The sequence below is a fragment of the Bombina bombina genome, chromosome 5, assembly GCF_027579735.1.
Source record: "Bombina bombina isolate aBomBom1 chromosome 5, aBomBom1.pri, whole genome shotgun sequence".
NCBI lineage: Eukaryota > Metazoa > Chordata > Amphibia > Anura > Bombinatoridae > Bombina > Bombina bombina.
The window spans coordinates 1,092,141,790-1,092,168,052 of NC_069503.1; positions in this window are offsets into that span (position 1 = coordinate 1,092,141,790).

Sequence of the window (26,263 nt, forward strand, 5' to 3'; positions counted from 1 at the left end):
CTCGCAGTTTGGGTAAAAAGGAAAATGTGGAATGTATTGTATCCTCTGCAATAAAGGCATTACAAGGAAGATATAGTGCACGTTACCGTGAGTGAAGTGTGAAGAGGGTGTGTGTTTGGGCCGACAGTACGTTTGCAGCTCCCCGCAACACAGTCTATGGCCAGTAGCACGCCAGGTTTAAGGGACATTTGAACCATAATACTCTTATAATTACAAGATTTGTCACGATAGTCGTCACCAACATTTACTGTGATGGATTACAAATACTGTAACAAGTTATGTTTCCTGTAACCACCTTCACATAGTAGCAAGAAGATAATTGCTGACGGTTTCAAACAGATACACATTGTTACAGTTGGAAGTTTTATAACATACGAGACATTCTTGTTTGAGGAGTTTCCACAACAGTACGAGACACTTTTTGTCCATATAATATTACAGAGTTACGGATTCAGTGGACACTCTTCATGGTTCTGAATCCTATTAGGTCCTGAGTGGGTGGTGTCAAAATTCACTCCCTGGGGACGCCCTGGGAGTGATAATACACTTTTTTCATTTTTTCTTCTGATGTTTATTTTGACGTTTGTTGTTTTCTTGTCTGGTAAGGGTTGGATGCGGATGTGTTTGGTGGATGGGGTATGTGTGGATCTGAGTGAACTTACACCTGATGGTACCTTATGATTACATTTTGTGAAAGATCAATTTGATCATATCCTTTGTTGAAGAATAAAAACTTCTTGATTCTAAGACTCAGTGGCTGGGATTTTTTGATGTTTTATTATTATTATATAGTCTGTGACCGGACTTTATCCCGTGCCTGAGCATACTAACTAGAAAGGGTGGTGTGGTCACACTTTATCGCATATATTAATTTGGTCTGTGACGTGCACACTCACGTTTGATGAGTACGATGGAAGGGACTAAGATGTTTGCTTACTCAGATTTGGATGCCTCACGAATAGCTACTTTATGTGTTGGCAACAGAGATTTTTTGAATAATGAGCCTGATGTTAAGGAACCGCCGAGTTTAGAACAGATGATTAAGCAGAAAATTGTATACGAATTACATTCAGTTACCCTAGCGGAGTATTTCAGACAGAAGCGTATTCCAAGGGGTCTCAGGAGTCATCTTCATCCCACACTATTTAGGGAAAACTCAGAATACTGTGACAAATTTGAGGGCATTCTAAATAAATGCTCCTATGATATTCTGATTTTAACAATAGAGTACATACAGAAGGAACTACCCAAAATGCAGCAGGAGATAGATAAGGTGGAACTATCTCTCAAGGAGTTAAAGTCTGAAACAGACTTCAGTAATTTTAAATCTAAGCTGGATAGTGACCTCTCTATTTTTAAAAAAAGCCTAGAGAGTAAGAAATATAAGAAATTTCAAAGAGACCTCACTGATTATCAAAATAATAAAGTCTACAGATGGCGTAACCCAGACTTTACACCTTTTAGAAGATTTAGAAGAGGGACACAAGTATATAATTTCCCAGGAGAGTCCTCATCTGATAGTGACTTCAGTGACTCCTCAATCCCTTTTCCCTTAAGAGGACGTGGAACAAGGAATCGAAGAAGAGGAAGAGGAGGGGGGGAGGAAACACCGGAGACACAACATACCAGATCTCAACCCGACAGAATCGGAGGGAGCAGAGAGTTTAGTAGTTAATATATCAGGGATTGAGATCAATGAGGCAGTCAGGGGGGTATTACAAAAGGGATTATCTTTCGTCCCTACTACTACTCCAGACTTTTTTGAACTAGAATGTGACCTTCATCGTTTCTTTAGGAATTTAAGATTAAAAAGCTTTTTTGCGAATAAAGAAGACGTCAACACAACTGAACTTAACAGTCCATTTCAATTTCATGTACGAAATATTAGACCCAAGAGTACTTTCAATCCCCCTCACACGAACGCTTCAGTTGAAGCATATATCACCTTAATCAAAAAGGATTTTGAAAAATTCAAAAAAAACTTCCGTACAAAAATTAAGCCTAACATCTCTAAACAAGAGAAATTAGCACTGGCATCCATTCAGAAAAATGAGGATTTGATCCTGAAGCCAGCTGACAAGGGCGGTGCCCTGGTTATCATGCATAAGAACAAATATAAGGAGGAGGTCCTCCGACAATTACAAGATACAGATAACTATGCCAAATTGACGGCTGACCCCACATTGAGGGTAAAAAGTAAGATCAGCAAGATAATTGAGGAGTCCTTAGCCTCCGATATCATTACTAAGAAACAGGCAAAATTCCTGATTAAAGAACATCCGATTATACCGGTATTTTATGTATTACCCAAGATACATAAAAGACTCCTTGACCCTCCCGGTCGACCCATCGTTGCAGGCACGGATTCAATGTTCCAACCGTTAGCAGTATTCTTGGATCAACTCATCAGACCTTTATTAGGTTATTTGAGTTCGTACTTACAGGACACGACTGATTTTCTTTGCAAGATATCTTCATTGGTGGTTCCAAAGGACAGCCAACTTGTAACAATGGACATAGCTAGTCTTTATACTTCGATTCCTCATGAGTTAGGAATAGAGGGGATATTCTATTTTCTAGACAAGGACAACTTATATTCCCCGAGTGAGAGAAGATTCATTAAAGATCTCTTTAAGATCATTTTGTATGAAAATTTTTTTCTATTTGAAGATACGTTTTACGTCCAAAAACAAGGAACGGCTATGGGCTCAAATGTAGCACCTACTTATGCGAACTTATTTGTAGGGAAGTTTGAGGAGGATGTGGTCTATAAGGATGAAGGCTATAAGAAATTTATCTTAGGCTGGTATCGTTACATAGATGACGTCTTCTTTGTTTGGACAGGTAGTGATGATGGTCTGACACAATTTGTATCAAAACTTAATTCGGCACATGTTTCTCTTAAGTTTACTATGGAAACAAGTAAGTCCAGGGTAAGCTTTTTAGACACCATGATTTCAATTGTAGATCAGAAACTCAGAAGTGATTTATTTTCTAAAGAAACGGATCGGAATAATACCTTACGGTATGAAAGTTTCCATCCCCCCTCTCTGATCAAAAATCTTCCATTAGGCGAACTTCTGCGGACCAAAAGGATTGTGGATGATCCAGTAATTTGCCTACAGAGATTGGACGAAATGTCTAAAAAATTTTTAGACAGAGGATATCCAGCACAAATTCTGGAAGAAAACATGAATAAAGTACTGAACATTGACAGGGCTAGCCTATTGAGTAAGACTACTCGTGAAGCTAAAATTTTTTCGGTGCCCTTTGTGAGTCACTTTGGGTCACATAGTAAGGTCTTTAAAAGGATAATCTTACAACATTGGCACTTACTGAGAGAGGATATACATGTGGGTAAGATCTTTAACGAGACTCCACTTTTCTCCTTTCGGAGAAATAAAAACCTGAAAGATGAACTGATACGGGCTGATTGGGGTACCATGAGAAAACCAATTACAATCAATAAGAAAGGCTCCTTCCCCTGTATGAATTGTGCTCTGTGTCATTCGATGTTACAAGGGGATCACATTACCCATCCCCTATCAGGCAAAAGGATTCCGATCAATGGTAGGTTCTCCTGTAACTCCAAGTATGTGATATATGTCATCAAATGCCCATGTGGCCTGGCATATGTAGGGGAGACCACACAGACGGTCCGTGATAGGATACGTCAGCACAAATCAGCCATAGGTAAGGATGACGAGGATGCACCCGTGGCCCATCATTTTACACGATTGGCACACAACAAGAGCCAACTAAGGTTTCAAGTTATTGATGGGGTCTCCCCCTTACGGAGAGGAGGTGACCGACAGAAAATACTATTCCGGAAGGAGGCATTATGGATCAAACAATTGGATACCATGGTCCCCAAAGGTCTCAATAGAGACATATCCTGGGGAAATTTCATCTGAGCCTTTCGCATTTCTTAAAGTGTTGAATTGCTTTCTCAAGACTGTGTCCCTCTCTAGGAGATAAATAATTGAAGAGAGGTAGACAAAGGTTTAAATAATTGCGATTCCGGGACATTACGATCTAATAATGTATATGGTTTTGTCCCACGGCGTGGTAGTCCTGCGACAATTAAATATGATATATGATATCCAGTCCCCTTTGTATAGAACTCACTATCTATCCTGGATATATGTGAAAGTAGAATTTTTTGCATAAGGGTAGTTCCTTCTGTATGACTTTGTTGCTATATAAAATATGACTGTGAGAACCAACATTGAATAGGGTTAGAAATTGTTCTTCTTGAGAGCCTTGGAACATGTTTTATCTGAGTCGAATGTATATAGTCTTTAGAATTTAACATGTAAATAGGGTATCCCGTAAAGGGACCGCTGACATGGAATAATCCCATCGTATATGAAAATAGTAATGTGAGGGAGCGTACTGTTTAAGTTACGATTGTTGAGAACAGGTACAAAATAGAATTTGGAAACAGTCGAGAATGCCTATATATTGATAACTCCCTAAATGCGTAGCGTACAACTTTCATGCTTTTTTGCTATTTTGCTTTTTCATTTTGAAGATGCTGTGCATTGGCGTATTATTTTTATTTCGATATTTTGGAGATTGCTCAGCGCTTGCTCGGAAGTGTACACTAGCCATTCGTGAGTCTTAGATTCATTCGTTTTTTCAACCAAGCCATATTTCCACAAATACGTATGTAGAATGTGACGTTAGAGTGGGGGTGTGTATGCCATTAACCAATAAGATTACATTTGATTCTATTTTAATCACACCTCCACCCCATTACCTGTAAATTCCTTGAGAAAGGGGCGGAGTCCCGAAACGCGCGTCGGAACGAGGAGACGCCACCACAGACACCTGGATATCGTGCTATCTGAGCCACAGCAATTGCGAGGTGAGACCAGATTCTTACACTGGGGGGGCCCACAGAACCACACTGAAGACAGAGAGTCTCACGGCACTACCGATAGATGCACACATATGCTGAAGGAGGTAACACGGCTGTTTAAGCATCTGCTTTATTTACAACACATTGAAGGCCATGAACTGCCATGAGGGTATGAGATACTCGCAGTTTGGGTAAAAAGGAAAATGTGGAATGTATTGTATCCTCTGCAATAAAGGCATTACAAGGAAGATATAGTGCACGTTACCGTGAGTGAAGTGTGAAGAGGGTGTGTGTTTGGGCCGACAGTACGTTTGCAGCTCCCCGCAACACAGTCTATGGCCAGTAGCACGCCAGGTTTAAGGGACATTTGAACCATAATACTCTTATAATTACAAGATTTGTCACGATAGTCGTCACCAACATTTACTGTGATGGATTACAAATACTGTAACAAGTTATGTTTCCTGTAACCACCTTCACATAGTAGCAAGAAGATAATTGCTGACGGTTTCAAACAGATACACATTGTTACAGTTGGAAGTTTTATAACATACGAGACATTCTTGTTTGAGGAGTTTCCACAACAGTACGAGACACTTTTTGTCCATATAATATTACAGAGTTACGGATTCAGTGGACACTCTTCATGGTTCTGAATCCTATTAGGTCCTGAGTGGGTGGTGTCAAAATTCACTCCCTGGGGACGCCCTGGGAGTGATAATACACTTTTTTCATTTTTTCTTCTGATGTTTATTTTGACGTTTGTTGTTTTCTTGTCTGGTAAGGGTTGGATGCGGATGTGTTTGGTGGATGGGGTATGTGTGGATCTGAGTGAACTTACACCTGATGGTACCTTATGATTACATTTTGTGAAAGATCAATTTGATCATATCCTTTGTTGAAGAATAAAAACTTCTTGATTCTAAGACTCAGTGGCTGGGATTTTTTGATGTTTTATTACACATATATATATATATAAATATACATACATACACATATTTTGATATGTGTATTTATGTAAATATATCTGTTAAAGCCCTTTTTTTGTCAAACACCTTATACAATATATCTTTGAGTCCTTTTAACTTTTTTATAATTAATTTAAAATATTTGTTTTTAAATATAGTTTATATGAGTGTAACAGTACTTTTAAATAAATTTATGTTGTGTTTTATGCATCTTTTAAAATCTTAATACCCTTTATGCGAGTTCTTCAGTCCCTCTAACCTGACGAGTGCAAATCACATTTGCACTTGAGCGAACGTGTTTACTTTCAACTTGTAATACACGGAATATTTCCAACGCTCACAGAATGCCGTAAAGAAAACAATACCACCTCCATGCAAAAGTTAGCTCTGCACTTGTAATCCAAGCCTCGTTTGGGATAATTGACAAGCCCTGCTCTCACACGATTGATCAGGCATGAGGAACGGGCAGCATTGCACAAAAGTCTTCATGCAGTAGTGCAATGGTAATATAGGTATAGTAGGTATTATATATAACTTTCCAAATTACATTCTCTTAATTGTTGAAGAATAGACTGAGGTAGGCTCATAGGAATTCAGCAGCTTGCTTGTATCTTTAGCACTCTATGGAGCAGTGTTTGGAACAATGTACTATTGATAAAGAAGTAAAAAAAAAAAAAAAAAATGAATCAAGCTCTGTTAGAATCAACGTTTCATTTTGACTTTAGTGTCCCTTTACCTAAGAAAATAGTGTGGGAGGCGTTTCTGTTCACAAGCGGGATTGGAGTGTTTTCTGTGGAATTCTAAACTCTCTGCACCATTCTACAGAGTGGTTGCTTGATCAGTGCACAGCATAGGAGATGTGATAGGCAACCATACTAAAGTGGTTTTTCAAGGAGTATTTCCCTAGACTCTAAAACAATGTACATTTTGTTAAGAAAATTATATTTTTAAATTGTTTTTAAAGATTATTAAAATGCACAGCCTTTTGGAATACAGTGCTTAAAGGGATACTAACCCATTTTTTTTTCTTTCATGCTGACCCATTTTTAGGTTCAACCTCCTGGATAGCGCTTGCTTATTGGTGGCTACATGTAGCCACCAATAATCAAGCGTAATCCAGGTTCTGAACTAAAAATGGTCCAGCTCCTAAACTTTACATTACTGATTTTTAAATAAAGATAGCTAGAGAACAAAGAAAAAATGATAATGGGAGGAGATTAGAAAGTTGATTAAAATTGCATGCTCTATCTGAAACATTAAAGAAAAAAAATGGGTTTAGTTTCCCTTTAATTTCTGAATTAAGCTATGTATATATAACAAAAATGACTTTATTATCAATTAATAAGAACCTAATTAATGTACAGTCTAGGTTTACCATTTTGATCAGTAAAGTAAAAGGATATTTATGTATATAATAGACTTGAAAGAGATACAAAGATGGTAACAAAAGAGGCCATGGCCGCAATCCGATATCCAGCGTCGCCCGCAAAAGCCGGTGACGCCAAATTTTCCGCTGGTTTGGTATCACATATACGGCGTAACATAAAAGTTACTCTCGTATATTTCTGTCTTCGGCCGTAGTTTTTTGGCCCATAGACAGGTATACCAAACCAGCGCAGTTTGGTATCCAATATACAGCGTAAGGACTTAAAATGGAGAAATCTTACTCCATTTTTACCTCGCCACAAATTGCAGGCGTAATAAGCCTTACGCTGTGTATCGGAGCCCAGTAACTCCCTAAACTAGCTGCAAAATAAAACCTAACACCTAACGCATGCGCAATGTCTATCTACCTGTCAACCGCGAACTGCTAAATAAAACCTAACACCTAACGCATGCGCAATGATCTATCTACCTGTCAACCGCGATCCCCCGCTGCAATCCCTAATAAAGTGTTTAACCCCTAAATCGCCGCTCCTGGACCCAGCCGCCACCTACATTAAATGTCTAACCCCCTAATGTGAGCCCCCTACACTGTTGCCACCTACATTAAAATTATTAACCCCTAATGTAATCCCCCTACACCACCGCCACCTATTTTAACTATATTACCCCCCAATCTAATCCCCTACACCGCCGCTACCTATATTAAATGTATTAACCCCTAATCTAATCTCCCTACACCGCCGCCACCTATAATAAATGTATTACCCCCTAAAATACTAAACTGTCCCTACCCTAAACTAAATTAAAAATAGCCCTGAAAAGGTCTTTTTGCGTGGCATTGCCCCAAAGTAACCAGCTCTTTTACCAGCCCTTAAAAGGGCTTTTTGTGGGGCATTGTCACAAAGTAATCAGCTCTTTTGCCTGTAATTTAAATCCCCCTATACTGCCGCCACCTATAATAAATGTATTACCCCCTAATCTAATCCCCCTACACCGCCGCCACCTATATTAAATATATTAACCCCTAATCTGACCCCCCTACACCGCCGCCACCTATATTAACTATATTAACTCTAATTATATTAGGGTTAATATAGTTAATATAGTTATTATATTATATTATATTATATATATATATATATATATATATATATATATATATATATATATATTTATTAACTATATCTATCTAACTCTAACATCCCTAACTTAAGTATTATTAAAATAAATCTAAATAATATTAATAATATTAACTAAATTATTCCTATTTAAAACTAAATACTTACCTATAAAATAAACCCTAACGCCTAGATTTAGAGTTCTGCGTTAGCCATCTAAACCAGCGTTAGGGGGTCCTAACGCTGGTTTTTACTGCCCGCTGGTATTTAGAGTCAGTCATGAAAGGGTCTAACGCTCACTTTCCATCCGCAACTTTTCCATACCGCAGATCCCCCTACGCCAATTGCGTATCTTTTCAATGGGATCTTTCTAACGCTGGTATTTAGAGTCTTGGCTGAAGTGAGCGTTAATAAAATAGCAAAGCCCCCAAAATAAAAAAAATTCCCTACCCTAATCTAAATTACAAAAGTAAACAGCTCTATTACCAGCCCTTAAAAGGGCCTTTTGTGGGACATTGCCCCAAAGTTATCAGCTCTTTTGCCTATAAAAATCAACAACCCCCCCATTACAACCCACCACCCACATACCCCTACTCTAACCCACCCAATCCCCCCTTAAAAAACCTAAGTCTAACCCCAAGTGCTCCTTAACTGTCCTGAAGACCGGCGGAGAAGGTCCTGTTCCAGGAGGAGAAGTCTTCTTCCAGGCGGCAACATCTTCTTCTTCCAGGATCCAGCCGGCGCGGAGCGGAGGAGTTGAAGACCGATGACCGTGGAGCTGAAGACCGTCCATCTGGAACTGAAGACCGGCGATGCTGGAACTGAAGATAGGTGACGCTGGAACTGAAGACCGCTGGAACTGAAGACCGGAGCCGGAGCGTGTAGGATCCTCTTCATATGATCGCCGCCGTACACTAAATAGGAATTCAAGGTACGCGATTAAAAATGGTGTCCTTTGAATTACTATTGGCTGATTTGAGCCTTCAAATTCAAATCAGCCAATCGGATGCAAGCTACTTTAATTCTATTGGCTGATTTGAATAGCCAATAGAATAAGAGCTACTGTAATTCTATTGGCTATTCTAATCAGCCAATAGAATTACAGTAGCTCTTATTCTATTGGCTATTCAAATCAAACAATAGAATTAAAGTAGCCATTTTTAATTGCATACCTTGAATTCCTATTCAGTGTACGGCAGCGATCGTATGAAGAGGATCCTCCACGCTCCGGCTCCGGTCTTCAGTTCCAGAGGTCTTCAGTTCCAGCGTTGCTGATCTTCAGTTCCAGCATCGCCGGTCCTCAGTTCCAGATGTACGGTCTTCAGCTCCGCAGTCATCGGTCTTCAACTCCTCCGCTCTGCGCCAGCTGGATCCTGGAAGAAGAAGAAGAGGTCGCCGCCTGGAAGAAGACTTCTCCGTCTGGAACAGGACCTTCTCCGCCGGTCTTCAGGACAGGTAAGGAGCACTTGGGGGTTAGACTTAGGATTTTTAAGGGGGGATTGGGTGGGTTAGAGTAGAGGTATGTGGTTGGTGGGTTGTAATGGGGGGGTTGTTGTTTTTTTTACAGGCAAAAGAGCTGATTACTTTGGGGCAATGCCCCACAAAAGGCATTCAATTTTAATCAACTTTCTAACTTACTACTGGTATCAATGTTTTTCGTTCTCTTGGAATCTTTTTTTGAAAAACATGGATGTAAGCTCAGGTGTGTGCCCAGGTCTGGAGCACAATATATCAGCAGTTTTTCAAGAATGTTATTAATTTGCAAGAGCACTAAATCACAGCACTATTTTCTGCCATGAAGTTCTCCAGACAGATACCTTAGCATCTCTTCAACACAAAATACCAGTGGAACAAAGCTAATTTGATAATATTTTAAAAAAATGTATGCTCTTTCTGACTCACAAAATATTTTTTTTGTGCGTCATATCCCTTTAATTATCTCTCTTATAATGTTTATTCACTTTTCTCAGACACCCATTGAAAAAAAAAATTCTAAAAGGAAAATTACTTTATTATCAAAAAAAATTATAGATCGTACTTTTTTTTAATATAAATTAGAGGGATTTTAGAAAGAGAAAGACTACTCTGGAAGACTAGGAACTATAGCACCCCCAAAGGCAGCTGTATGTACTGGAACATGTTTCCAAAGTGTCAGGGTGCCAAGAATCAGACTGAGACAAGAAGTGCAGAAATAATCACACCTTTATTAATAACAAAAAATAATAGAAAGTCCACAAGTTAAACAACAAGTCAGGAATCAAAGCCAGAGCTGGTAGTCAGACAAGATGACTCAGGAGCCAAAGCGAATAGTCAGACAAGCCGAGTCAGGAGCCAAAGCGAGTAGTCAGACAAGCCAGAATCAGGAACAAGGAGAACAGCAGAGTCAGGAACAAGCCAGGGATCAGGATCCAGGAGGGATGTCAGACAGTCAGGTAATACACAGGAACTGGAACTCACAAACAGGTCTGAGACAATGCAAGGGCAAAGCATACTGAACAGAGGCCCTTAAAATAATAAGTGATGACATCACAATTCTGAGACTGCAACCTGTCTCACATGGATGATGTACACCAGTCTGGCCATAAGAGGGTGTGCTGGAAATGAGCAGCATCACACACTCAGCACCAGACTCAGCAAGAGAGGTGAGTGAAATGGCTGCCAGCTGCACATGGCAAACAAAGCGGGGAAAAAAAACCTGACACAAAGAAACATAGATGTCCTAGGTTCAAAAATACAAAATCAGTAGAAGCACAAAATAAACATAACTTGCACATTTGTAAAAGTTGTCATCGTGGTATAGAAAAGGACATGTTCATTAAATGTTTTCTTTCAACTGTTCATCTCCAAATAACATTGGGGAAAAAGAAGAAAAGCGTATTGGAAGCTTTTTATATCTGGACCCACTGCTTCTTTTTATTATCAAGTAACATTTAAAGCTACACCATTGACATGCCAAATATTAAACTATGCACAGTAGTTTTTACTAAAGCATTGGATAAGCGCATTTGTATGCACTTTAATTTAATTAACAGTCTCAGTGATGGTTTGAAATAATATATATATATATATATATATATATATATATATATATATATATATATTATATATATATATATAATCTGTCTATATGTCTGCCTGTCTGTCTATAATTCCCCATATATAATGATTCCTTTATGCTGATATATCTGAGGATTTAATTCTGATTGGTTCATGCAAATCATAGACAAAATTTAAAACCACATGTTCTTCATCAAGATAGGATTAAAGGGTCATAAACCCCAAATCTGTTATTTCACAGTTCAGATAAATCATACAATTTTAAGAAAATTTCCAGTTTACTTCTTTTATCACATTTGTTAAAAAGCAGGTAAATAGGCTCAGAAAATCCCCATGATTGGGGCACTATACGGCAGACGTTTAGCATGAATTCCTTTGAAAATGTTTTTCATTGTGAAAACACTTCTGCCATCTAGTGTTCAAAACATTTGTGCAAAACTGCTACCATATAGTTATCTAGACAAGTGCACACTACTAACCTAGGTATTCTGTTGGGTTTCATGTCCCTTTAAGAGAGTAGCTTGGAACATTACGTACACTTTGAGATTTTGTAACAAGTTGTTATGCTGTTGATGTGATTGAGACCTGTGACAGTGGCTCTTTTTAGATTGCTGACACTCTCCTGAAAAATAGTGCAATAGATGAGTAAACTTTACAAAATCCATCATATGCCAAATTTAGAAAATACCTGTCTAGCTATAATGACAAATTGGATGTTTCTAATCTTTCTGTGTGGTGTGTCACCAAGGGCTATACAAAGCTAGTTTTTTAAATGTGCTTCTACGGATAAGAAAAAGAGATTTTCCACTGTTACAGTTTTATGCATGCTTTATTCTACTGATAAAGTGAACAAATAACTCCCTGCTGTGTCTACATGCCAAGAGATTCCAAATGCATACAGACATACAAAATCTCTAGGGACTAGAGTGGATTATCAGTTTCAAAAACTCTTATTATAATGGAAATGAGACTGATAAATTCCTGGACAACTGGTGGAAAGCAAGCATTGCCAGACTGAAGATTGGAAAGATTACTGACACCACACTGAACCATCAACCAACGTTTTATAGACTTGGCAAGGATATTTATTGTATTTCCATTGTATTATATTCTTGACATCAAAACTTTTCCATTCAAAGTAAACCTTTGCAATTTTGAAAGAGCAAATCAGATCTTATAAATGCATCATTTTCTATGAGTTCTTGTGCTTTTTTTCATTAGGTACATATCTGGACTCTATAGAACTTAGTGGTCGATCCCAATCTTTTAGAAACACAACTTATATTTTTCTACTGTAAATCACCATTAAAGTCTACAGAGATCTTTGTAGATAAATCGTTTGATATGTTTTTCTAAAGATTGTTGCTACCTTACAGATTATTACTGTATAATGTATGTGCTTGGAGAATAACTAAAACTTAAAGGTGCAGTCTACTCCAGAATTTTTATTGTTTAAAAACATACAACCATATTACGAGTTTTGCATTATTGCCACCGCTCAACTTTAATAGCGCTGCTATTACAGGTTTTCCAAAAACTGGCATTTGCGTGTAATATAGCAGCGTTGAGCTCCATACCGCACACAAATACCAGCACTGCTTTAAGCTGCTTTTATGTGTTTATGCACGATTTCCCTATAGGCATCAATGGGGAGAGCCGGCTAAAAAAAGCCTAACAACTGCAATAACGGAGCGTAAAGCTCTGTAACGCAGCCCCATTGATTCTTATGGGGAAAGAAAATGTATGTTTAAATCTAACACTCTAACATAAACCCCAAGTATAAACCCCTAATCTGCCGCCCCCAACATCGCCGACACCTACATTACACTTATTAACCCCTAATCTGCTGCCCCCAACATCACTGCAGCAACTATACTAAAGTTATTAACTCCTAAACCTCTGGCCTTCCACATCACTAACACTAAATAAATATATTAACCCCTAAACCTAACCCTAATAAAGTCTAACCCTAACCCTAATACCCCTAACTTTAATATAATTTAAATAAATCTAAATAAAAATTACTATTATTATCTAAATAATAGCTATTTAAGACTAAATACTTACCTGTAAAATAAAACCTAAGCTAGCTACAAAATAACTAATAGTTACATTGTAGCTATCGAACGGCTAGATTTAGAGTTTTGTCGGTAACGACCCGCGTATCTAACGCTGGCTTTTTTCTGGCCGCAACTTTAAAATAACTCTGGTATTGAGAGTCCACAGAATGGCTGCGTTAGGCTCCAAAAAAGGAGCGTAGAGCATATTTAACGCAACTTCAACTCTCGATACCAGAGTTGCTTACGGACGCGGCCAGCCTCAAAAACGTGGTAGCTGGCTGCGACGTTGTGAGGGGCAGGTTAGGGGTTAATAAATATAATATAGGGGTCGGCGGTGTTAGGGGCAGCAGATTAGGGGTACATAAGTATAACGTAGGTGGCAGTCAGCAGATTAGGGGTTAAAAAAATTTAATCGAGTATCGGCGATGTGGGGGGACCTCGGTTTAGGGGTACATAGGTAGTTTATGGGTGTTAGTGTACTTTAGAGCACAGTAGTTAAGAGCTTTATAAACCAGCGTTAGCCCAGAAAGCTCTTAACTCCTGACTTTTTTCTGCGGCTGGAGTCTTGTCGTTAGATTTCTAACGCTCACTTCAGAGACGACTCTAAATACCGGAGTTAGAAAGATCCCATTGAAAAGATAGGATACGCAATTGACGTAAGGGGATCTGCGGTATGGAAAAGTTGCGGCTGAAAAGTGAGCGTTAGACCCTTTTTTGAATGACTCCAAATACCGGCGGTAGCCTAAAACCAGCGTTAGGAGCCTCTAATGCTGGTTTTCACGGCTACCGCCAAACTCCAAATCTAGGCCTTAGTTTTTATTTTTATCTTACAGGTAAGTTTGTATTTATTTTAACTAGGTAGACTAGTTAGTAAATATGTATTAACTATTTACTAGCTACCTAGTTAAAACAAATAAAAACTTACCTGTAAAATAAAACCTAACCTACCTTACACTAAAACCTAACATTATACTAAAATTAAATAAATTAAAACATTTTTTTTATCTAAATTACAAAAAATAAAGAAATGATCAAATATTTAAACTAATAACACCTAATCTAATAGCCCTATCCAAATAAAAGTCCCCCCAAAATAAAAAATAAAAACCCTAGCCTACACTAAACTGCCAATAGCCCTTAAAAGGGCTTTTTGTGGGGCATTGCCCCAAATAAATCAGCTCTTTTACCTGTAAAAATAAAATACAAACAACCTCCCAAAAGTAAAACCCACCACCCACACAACCAACCCTCCAAATAAAATCCTATCTAATGGAATAGCCAATAGAATGCAAGCTCAATCCTATTTGCTGATTGCATCAGCCAATAGGATTTTTTACCCTTTAATTCCAATCGGAATACAAGGGACGCCATCTTGGATGACATCATTTAAAGGGAAACTTCATTCTTCAATAGACATCAAAAGAAGAGGATGCTCCTCACCGGATATCTTGAAGATGGAGCCGCTCCGCGTTGGAGGATGAAGATAGAAGATGCCGTCTGGATGAAGACTTCTATCCGCCTGGAGGACGACTTCTTGCCGCTTCGATGAAGATCTCCTGAGTCCTGGCTTCATTGAGGACTTCTTGCCACTTGAATGAAGTCTTCTCCCAGCTTCGTTGAGGACTTCTTGCCACTTGGATGAAGACTTCTCTCGGCTGGATGAGGATGGATGTCCAGTCTTCAAAAACTGTAAGTGGATCTTCAGGGGTTAGTGTTAGGTTTAATTAAGGGTTTATTGGGTGGGTTTTATTTTTAGATTAGGGACTTTAGGCAATGTAAAAGAGCTAAATGCCCTTTTAAGGGCAATGCCCATCCAAATGCCCTTTTCAGGGCAATGGGGAGCTTAGGTTTATTTAGATAGGATTTTATTTGGGGGGATGGTTGTGTGGGTGGTGGGATTTAATGTTGGGGGGTTGTTTGTATTTTGTTTTTACAGGTAAAAGAGCTGATTTCTTTGGGACAATCCCCCGCAAAAAGGCCCTTTCAAGGGCTATTGGCAGTTTAGTGTAGGCTAGGGTTTTTTTTTATTTTGAAGGCAGCTTTTTTATTTTGATAGGGCTATTAGATAAGGTGTAATTAGTTTAAACATTTGATCATTTCTTTTTTATTTTGTGTAATGTTACAGTGTTTATTATTTTTTGTAATTTAGATAAATGTATTTTTTAAATTTAATTTACTTAATTTTAGTGTAATGTTAGGTTTTAGTGTAACACAGGTTTTATTTTACAGGTAAGTTTGTATTTATTTTAACTAGGTAGTTAGTAAATAGTTAATAACTATTTACTAACTAGTCTACCTAGTTAAAATAAATAAAAACTTACCTGTGAAATAAAAGTAAAACCTAAGCTAGATACAATATACCTATTAGTTATATTGTAGCTAGCTTAGGTTTTATTCTACAGGTAAGTATTTAATTAGTTTTAAATAGGAATAATTTAGGTATTAATTGTAATTTTTATTTGGAATTATTTTAATTATGTTAAAGTTAGTGGGTATTAGGGTTAGGGTTATGTTAGGGTTAGACTTAGGTTTAGGGGTTAACAACTTTAGTATAGTGGTGGCGACATTGGGGGCAGCAGATTAGGGGTTAAAAAGTGTATTTAGGTGGCTGCGATTTTGGGGGCAGCAGATTAGGGGTTAATAAGTGTATGTAGGGGGTGACGACATTGGGGGCAGCAGATTAGGAGTTAATAATATTTAACTAGTGTTTGCAATGCAGGAGTGCAGCGGTTTAGGGGTTAATATGTTTATTATAGTGGCGGCAATGTCCGGAGTGGCAGATTAGGGGTTAATAAATTTTAGTGTTTGCAATGCGGGAGGGCCTCGGTTTAGGGGTTAATAGGTAATTTATGGGTGTTAGTGTACTTTGTAACACTTTAGTTAAGAGTTTTATGTTACAGCTTTGTAACGTAAAACTCATAACTACTGACTTTCAGGTGGCGGTACAGATCTTGTAATTATGGGCTGTACTGCTCACTTTTTGGCCGGACAGGCGCTATGGAAGTCCCATTGAAAAAGGACTTTTTAAAAAGTGCGGTAGTTACGTTGCGTGACGGCCAAAAAAGTGTGCGGTACAGCTTTACCTACAAGACTCGTAATAGCAGCGGTAGTGTAAAAGTAGCGTTATGAAGCTTTTTCATTCATAACGCAAAAACTCGTAATCTAGCCGATAGATAATCCCCAGTTTTGCATAACCAACAGTTATATTAATATACTTTTTCCCTCTGTGATTACCTTGTATCCAAGGCTCTGCAGACTGCCCCCTTATTTCAGTTCTGTTTGACAGATTTGCATTTTAGCCAATCAGTGCCCGCTCTTAAGTAACTGCATGGGCGTGAGCACACTGTTATCTATATGGAACACATGAACTAATGCCCTCTAGCTGTGAAAAACTGTCAAATGCATTCACATAAGAGGCGTCTTTCAAGTGCCTAGAAATTAGCATATGAGCCTACCTAGGTTTAGCTTTCATCTAAGAATACCAAGAGAACAAAGCAAATTTGATGATAAAAGTAATTGGAAAGTTGTTTAAAATGACATGGTCTGAATAATGAAAAGTTTAATTTTGACTAGTCTGTCTCTTTAAACTGCTTGGAAATTAGATGTGATTGCAGTGAGTGATTAACAGAATAAGCTAAATAAGTATGTACATTACAAAGACACAAATAGTGTATCATACAAATCTGTATGCTTGCACAGTAATGTGGAGAAGTTTAATCAAATGTGACATGTCAATGCCTGGCTGTTAGATGTTGATGCATGTACACAATCTAAACTGGATCCCCATATCCAGCAAAATTTTTTTTTTTAAATAATTTTTTATTGAAGTTTCAAAAAAGAACAAGATACAAGTTTGCCCAACAATAATATTAACATCGATATGTGACACACAATATTGTTACATGAATATTTTCCATTCAGTTAAGGCAGAGATTGGCAATCTAAACATCAAATCAATATAGTAAAGTTGGAGATCTCAAAAATAATAATAGCCATAACAAGAACAGGAGATTAACAATGGAGATTGGAGTCTCATGTACTGTCTAAACATGTGTCAGAGAAGGATTTGGGCTAATAAGAGGGAACTTCATTTTATAATTTTATTAGTTGAAATATAGCCCCCACAACTGTAGCAGGAATGCACTATAATTTTCAATTAAAATAGTCATGGTGTGGGGGATTGGCTGTTGTAGAGACCCCCCATGGGTCACAGTGAGTGGGGAAGGGAAAATGTTACAGTGGGCAAAAACCACTTGAGTTATAGGGGAAGGTGGGGTGGGAGGTCGGGGCCAACCATAGTAAAACCGTGAGGTAAGCTGATATATACAATTGTTTAAACTATAAACTCTATGAGGGTAGTAAATGGGATAGGGTGGCAAGAATAGCATATTGGCTAATATGCATACTTAAGGAAGACAGGTAGTCATATCGTCAATAATAATATGGTAAAACACAACTTGGCTGTTATCAAACAAATCAAACACATACAGACCTGATATCAGGAACATCTGTGAACCTGTGTGCATTAAACTGGGCCTCTCAAGATTTGCGCCTCAGTAAAAGCTGATTAACGATAAATGTAGAGGATTCTTACTGGGCTCTTTAATAAAGATAGGGGGGGTTGCAAGATGAGGGAAACATACTCAAATAGCTAGCAAGCCTAGGTTAGGACTGTATTAAATAAATATAGCATAGGGGAGATAATTAGATGTATAGGACAGGGTATGGTTCTCCATAACTCAAAATAAAGAGTGAACATTCTTTGTGCTCCTAGGTTTATATGTGAGGTAGGTTTCTCATAATACAAAATATCAGGTTATTAGTGCTAACCTAAAAAGCCCTCCAGTACACATAGTTAGAAAGGAAAACATCTAAAGCAGGATTTACGGCCAGTTAATAAGAGAAAAAATCACAAAACTACCATAGTGTAATAAAAACAGAATGCTCCATAGTTTTTCATATTCAGAATGTCTTCTAGAAAACATAATATAAAAGGTACCACCAGATTTGTAGATCAATATATGAGCCTGTTTGCTCAATTATCCACAGGGCTAGAGACACATATCAGAATCTTACCAAAAACTCTAGGGAATACCTATATTCTTATTCTTAATTATGTAATGGGATCTTTCTAAGTGGATGAAACCCTGGGCTAATTAGCATATTTAGTGGATATGATTCCTCTAGGTGTGATATGTGCTAAAAGTGTCAGTCTAGACTGTTGTGGTACAAGTATTTTGCCTGTGTCTACTAAGTTGTGTTGTGTGTGAACTGTCTTAGGTGATATCTATGGGTTACCCCTACGTTAGTTTAAATATACAAAAGAACAAAACTGAAACCACATAGCCATGGGCTCATTAGCTTTGTTAATAAACAATAGCCCTTTAGATACTTCTATAAAGGAGAACATATGAAATATGGGGAAATAACAGGTATTAAAGATAGGAACAAAGAGTTATGACTTAATTGGTATCATCCCAGAGGTGAATGGTCAGTCCGTGATGTCAAACTATTAAGTCCTCATATATGACTGAGTCTCTGTAATAACACAAGTCAAGTCTCTGAACTGCTGAAAATTAGTGATCAGCCCAGGAACAGCCACACAAGCCTTAGCCAACACCTGTCTTGCCACTCATCAGGGGTCTCAAATATTCTTCCAGACTGATGCACTCCGATCTCTGAACCATCCGCCCCTGCTCTGACAGATTAGCTATCCATGGTTCCGCTAACTCCGCATGAAGTGGAGAGTGCTGGGCTTCCTTCTCTCCATCCGTGGGCAAAAACCAGATTAGGAGGGAAAAGTTCAACGGCATGGCTGATGCGTGCATGGTCTCCCTTGTGAGAAGATTGCGCAGCTGCTCTGAATTATGCCCTAAATTTCCTGAGGACCTGTCCGGTTTTGTTAGGGACTCTTTCCTTGGCGGTAGATCAGGTTTTAATGAAACGACCCTTGCAACATAGAAGGGACCTGTTAGAGCTTGGGGGACACCTTCAGATGGGGATGTAAAATCGTACCTTGATTCCGTGTTAGCTGAGCAGCCAGAGCATTCCCACTCTTCAGACCGGTCTCTAGTGATATTCAGTCTGGCGTGGCGATCAGGTGTATCTGGGTGATCCGGATCATTAAGGGGAGGTAGGTTGTTGACCGGTTCTGTCCCATTCAAATCGCAATTGTGTAGGGCAGAACCAGAAATAAGCCGCAGTTCTCGGCTCTGAGCTGCATATTGGGAGTCCAGCGTGTCCATCAGGTTGAGTAAAGCTGTAATGGCGTGTGACTCCATAACAGGAGCTGGGTCAGGGGTCATGATACAGTTGAAGAGTTCGTAAAATAAAGGAGAGGAGAAAAAAAAAATAGTGGGGTATAAGAAGGCTTCTTACCCCTACTTGCCGAACAGGGGGTAGATCTGGAAGAGCAGCTATGTTCCGATTAGCAGGAGTCCTTTAGACTAGTTTTCAGCATGTGTGACCGTTCATCGGCATACCAAAATGGCGGATAGTATCGCTTCTGTGTAATACAATGCTTTCTCTGGGCGAATAGCTAAGAAGGCTAACAGTGCTCTGGTTTCATGTCTCCTCAGTCATGACCATAGGAAGTGTTCTGAGTGAATCAAAGACATATCAACAGTCAAGAAATAAATAAAAAAGAGTATGTATCAGGCTAGAAATCAGGAGCACTAGAGATATGCGTCCAGTCTGCTCGGCGGCTGGCCCCGCCCCCAATATATACAGCAAATTTAAAGGGATACTAAACCTTAAAATTTGTCTTTCATGATTCAGATAGAGCAGTCATTTTAAGCAATTTTCGAATTTACTCCTATTATCAATTTTTCTTCGTTCTTATGCTATCTAAATTTAAAAAGAAGAAATTTAAAGCTCAAGAGACGGCCCATTTTAGGTTCAGCACCATGGATAGTGCTTGCTTATTGGTGGCTGACATTTAGCCACCAATAAGCAAGACTAACCCAGGTTTTGAACCAAAAATTGGCCAGCTCCTATGCTTTCCATTCCTGCTTTTTAAATAAAGATAGCAAGAGAACGAAAAAAAAATTGATAATAGGAGTACCTTAGAAAGTAGCTTAAATTTGCAGGCGCTATCAGAATCATTAAAGAAGAAACAAAATCGGGTTTTCTTGACAATCTATCTTATTGCATTTCACAACTATTTATTGCCACTCTCAGAGGCATCGACTCTCCTAACCTCTGACCTAGCAAAGTGTTCCTTTAATTCTATTCCACCTCCAAAGATAAGTCTCTTGGTCATACATTTAAGGTAGATCAAACAATAAAGTATTTAGGGTTACATTTTCATAAGAACCCCAGAAGTTGGTATAGATTTAACTACTCCAGCCATTTTAAGAAAATAGTTTCTACTCTGCATGTGTTAAATTTATCTGGAATTATAAGGAACCTAGATTGTCACTAAGTAGATTGATGCAAAAAAATAAGAGTGTGCCGGATTAGCCCTGCCTGAAAAAAAAAATTGTATAATCTAGTGGCCTTATCCAAAATTGCATTGGATTGGATAGTAAACTCTAATGCAATATCATTCACAGAATTGGAAGAAGCTATTGTGGCGCTCTGTCTTAAAAGCTTTATTACATATATCTTCCAAGAATATACAGACAATGTAGCTAACCTTATATTGGTGAAGACTGTGATCCTCGCTTGGCAGAAATGTTGCATGATGTTGGACGTGGATTTTAAATTTTCGGAATTTCTTCCTTTTCAGGGGAATCCAGAATTTATCCATGGCTTCTCTTAAAGTATCTTTTCTTTTTGGAATGAAAAAGATCTCACTTTTTTCCATCAAGCTATGACTTTAAATGGTCTGACCTTATCATTTAATACACTTTTCAAAGATTCAATTTGCCCAGATCCAATTTATTCACTTTTTTTCAATTAAAACATTATATCAACTCTCAAAAATGGAGCCATGAAGCTTTGGATTTTTTGTCAGATATAAATATTTGTATTAAAAAGTTTAAGTTGGGCCTATACTCCATTTCAATATTGTACGAAATGTTGTTGGCTAAACAGAGTCAAGTCCATTTAAATAAAATTGTGCATTACTGGACACCACATTTTCAAGCAAAAAATGAACAAATAGTAATCAAAGCTTTAAGCTGCTAAGAAGTTGTAATGTCCCAACTGGCTTTAGTGAAACCCATATAAAATTGATACACAATACATATATTATTCCTCATAAGATTTCTAAGTATTACTCTATGATTATAGCTAACTGTCCACGTTGCGCGTTCCCAAAAGCAAATTTTACTCCTATGTTTTGGTTTTGCCCTAAAATTCTAAAATTATGGCAGAACCTTTTTTTTTTGGTTTAATAAACTGTATAGAGACAATATTATTATACAGCTGGAGAATATCCTATTTTTTGTTTAATTTTGAGGATGACCCACGAAGATATGTGCAAACTATAAATACTATTATTTTGATTGTACACTATCTTATTCTGAAAAACTGGAAGGCTTCTTTCGCTCCAGGATTGTCTTTATTTTTCAAAGAAATTCAAAGTCAAATTATTTATTTTTTAAACCTATAATAGCTTCCCCTTTTCAGGAAAAATAAAAATAAAAAAACTTTTTCAACAAATGGTTCCCTGTAATTAAAACTTATCCTCCTCCTTTGCAGAAACAGATCTTAACCCCTTTTCTTAGGTCAAATAGTTTTTATGACTTAGTTCTTTTAGACTGGTTCCCGCACAAGTGGGTATATAGTGTCTGAAAACTATGCTTGGTTGCTCTGGTAACTATACCACCCCAGACAGGGAGGTTGGGGACAAGGCCTTGATTCCCCCCCTCTCCCCTTCTTTTTTTTTCTCTTCCCCTCTCCCGCTCCCCCTGTTTGGTTTTGTTCTATTTTAAGAATAAAAAAAAAGAAGTCTTCATCCAACCAGGCCGAAGTCCTCAATCAAGCCGGGAGAAGTCTTCATCCAAGCCGGGCGAAGTGGTCCTCCAGACGGGCAGAAGTCTTCATCCAGACGGCATCTTCTATCTTCATCCATCTGGCGTGGAGCGGGTCCATCTTCAAGACATCCGACACGGAGCATCCTCTTCATCTGACGGCTCTTCTGGAATGAAGGTTCCTTTAAATGACATCATCCAAGATGGCATCCCTTCAATTCCGATTGAGTGATAGAATTCTATTAGCCATTCGGAATTAAGGTAGATAATGCCAATAGGATTGAGCTGGCATTCTATTGGCTGTTCCAATCAGCCAATAGAATGCAAGCTCAATCCTATTGGCTAATTGCATCTCTACCTTAATTCCGATTGGCTGATATAATTCTATCAGCCACTCGGAATTGAAGGGACGCCATCTTGGATGACGTCATTTATAGGACCCTTCATTCCAGAAGAGCCGTCGGATGAAGAGGATGCTCCGCGTTGGATGTCTTGAAGATGGATTTACTCCGTGCCGGATGGATGAAGATAGAAGATGCCGCCTGGATGAAGACTTCTGCCCGTCTGGAGAACCACTTCGCCAGGCTTGGATGAAGACTTATTCTGGCTTCGTTGAGGACTTTGGCCCAGTTGGATGAAGCAAATTGGCATCTTCAATCTTCTTTGTTCGCTCCTCCGCTGCGGAGCATCCATCCGGCACGACGACTTCCCCCACAAAAGGCCCTTTTAAGGGCTGGTAAGGTAAAAGAGCTTTGAACTTTTTTTAATTTAGAATAGGGTAGGGAATTTTTTTTATTTTGGGGGGCTTTATTATTTTATTAGGGGGCTTAGAATAGGTGTAATTAGCTTAAAAATCTTGTAATCTTTTTTTTATTTTTTGTAATTTAGTGTTTGTTTTTTTTTGTAATTTAGTTTAGTTTATTTAATTGTATTTTTAGATAGATATTTGTAGTTTATTTAATTGGATGAAGACTCCTGGTAAGATGATCTTCAAGGGGTTAGTGTTAGGTTTTTTTAAGGGGGTATTGGGTGGGTTTTAGAGAAGGGTTGGTTGTGTGGGTAGTGGGTTTTAATGCTGGGGGGAAGTTGTATTTCTTTTTACAGGTAAAAGAGCTGATTACTTTGGGGCAATGTCCCGCAAAAGGCCCTTTTAAGGGCTATTTGTAATTTAGTGTAGGGTAGGGCTTTTTTATTTTGGGGGGCTTTTTTATTTTGTTAGGGGGATTTGATTAGGTGTAATTAGTTTAAAAATCTTGTAATTTGTTTATTATTTTCTGTAATTTAGTGTTTTTTTGTACTAATTTTATTTAATTGTATTTAATTTAGGTAAGTAATTTAATTATAATGTAGTGTTAGGTGTTATTGTAACTTAGGTTAGGTTTTATTTTACAAGTACTTTTTATTTGTTTTAGCTAGGTATTTATTAAATAGTTAATAACTATTTAATAACTATTCTACCTGGTTAAAATAAATACAAACTTGCATGTGAAATAAAAATAAAACCCTAAGATAGCTACAATGTAACTATTAGTTATATTGTAGCTATCTTAGGGTTTATTTTATAGGTAAGTATTTAGTTTTAAATAGGAATAATTTAGTTAATTATAGTAAGTTTAATTTAGATTTATTTAAATTATATTTACATTAGGGGGGTTAGGTTTAGGGTTAGACTTAGATTTAGGGGCTAATAACTTTAGTATAGTGGCGGCAACGTTGGGGGCGGCAGATTAGGGGTTAATAAATGTAGGTAGGTACCCAAGATCAAAAAAACTCTGGATAATCCACTGGGGAGGCCCATAGTGGCCAGCAGGGGTTCCCTATGCGAAAGACTGGGATACTGGCTAGACAATGTCCTACAGCAAATAGTGAGACCTCTACCAGGATATATTAGAGATAGTACACATTCGATCAACTATTAAATGGCATAGTAACTATAAATGGCTGACCATCGATGTATCCTCGCTCTATTCTAGCATTCCTCACTCAGAAGGATTAAAAGCACTAAAATTCATGTTAGAAAGATATACTGAATTTCCCAACAGTTTCATAGACTTCTTAATAGAAGTAACACAGTTTCTTCTAACCCATAACTTTTTTGTGTTTGAGGGGGCATATTACCTCCAAAGATGTGGCACAGCCATGGGGGCAAAATTTGCCCCCTCCTATGCTAACTTTAATATGGGGTACTTTGAGGCTTGCCACGTCTTTGGGGGTAAGTGCCACCTCAAGCCAAATATCATTAAAAATGGAAGGTAGATAGACAATTTGATTCTCATATACAAAGATAACCATGATACAACTATTCCAGAATTTATCCAATACCTCAATCACACCGAACTAAACTTATCCTTCACCTATAAGGCTAATCATTAAAATATTGAGTATTGGGATTTATATTTACAACATGATGATAAGAATAACATCATCATTTCTAATTATAGCAAACCTCTATCCAGGAACACCATTCTAAGGGCATGCTCCAAACATGAGAAAGGGCATACCAAAGGGGCAATTCCTCCGCTTGCGTAGGAACTGCTCTACACTCAAACTATACAAAAATGAAGCCCAGAAACTAACCAACAAATTAATAGCTGGAGGATACAACAAAACATCATTAACAAAACAATGATACATGTAGCCAAAATGAACAGATATGCCCTATTAAACAAAATAGAGGATGATATAAACCAAATCACAAACAGAAGTCTATACACAAACACATCTTCATCATCTTATAAAACTGAGAATAGGATGGATACATTAGATAAAGACTCCATATATTTCACAACTAAATACAGTAGACAATTCTACACAATTTGTAGAATTATTAGAAAATATCTTCCAGTCCTCAATGGTGACACTACACTCAAATACAGGCTAGATAATACAGTAAAATTCACAGAGAAGAAAGTCATAAACATAGGTGATATAGTAAAGAAAAAATTCTACAAAAAGGAACAAACACAAACTAACTGGCTGACACCTTCTTCTGGCTTCTACAAATGTGGATATGTCCGATGTAAAAGTTGTGACTACACGAACACAAGTAAAATATTTATATCAACTCAAACAGGAAAAGAATATCACATAAAGAGTAGAATTAGCTGTACATCTACATTTGTCATCTACTTAGTGACCTGCAAGGAATGCAAATTTCAATATGTTGGTATCACTACCCATTCCCTTAAAGACAGAATAAGGGAGCACCTCACATCTATAGAGGATACTTTACCCAGAACCCCTATAGCGAAACATTTCCATACACATTTAGATCATATAAAGAATTTCTCTTTTCAGGGAATAGAACACATAGAAATGGACCCTCAGGGAGGTGATAGACTAAAAACCCTACTTAAAAGGAAGGTCTATTGGATATTCACATTAGCAACAAGAACACCCACAGGTATCAATAGGAGATATGATGTGAATCTATTTATTGAATAATACACTACCCTTAATAATTTTAAGTAGCAATAATAGGATAACCAATAGTATAATCATTAGCAACACCCTGAGTGTCTAGACTAAATTCCCTGTCAGATCAACTTACATGCACACAACTTACATACACACATTTTAAAGAATTATTATTGAATACTGCTATAACACAACCTAGCTCTAAAGTTATAAATTTGTAAGTTGAACAACATACTAAAATACTAAAACACACAGACACACATAAATAATAACTAATCACCCCCCAGTCCCATGAATGGAGACTCCTTGTACCCCATAAAAAGGAACATACAAAGGGATAAATAAAACCTGCTTCTTGCAATATGTACGAGTATAACACTAAGGTCTGGTGTATTATTCATTACCTAGACAATAATATACTATAGAAAAAAGCAGGACACTTTTGTAGGCAACCCCTAGATAGTTTTTATCCAGG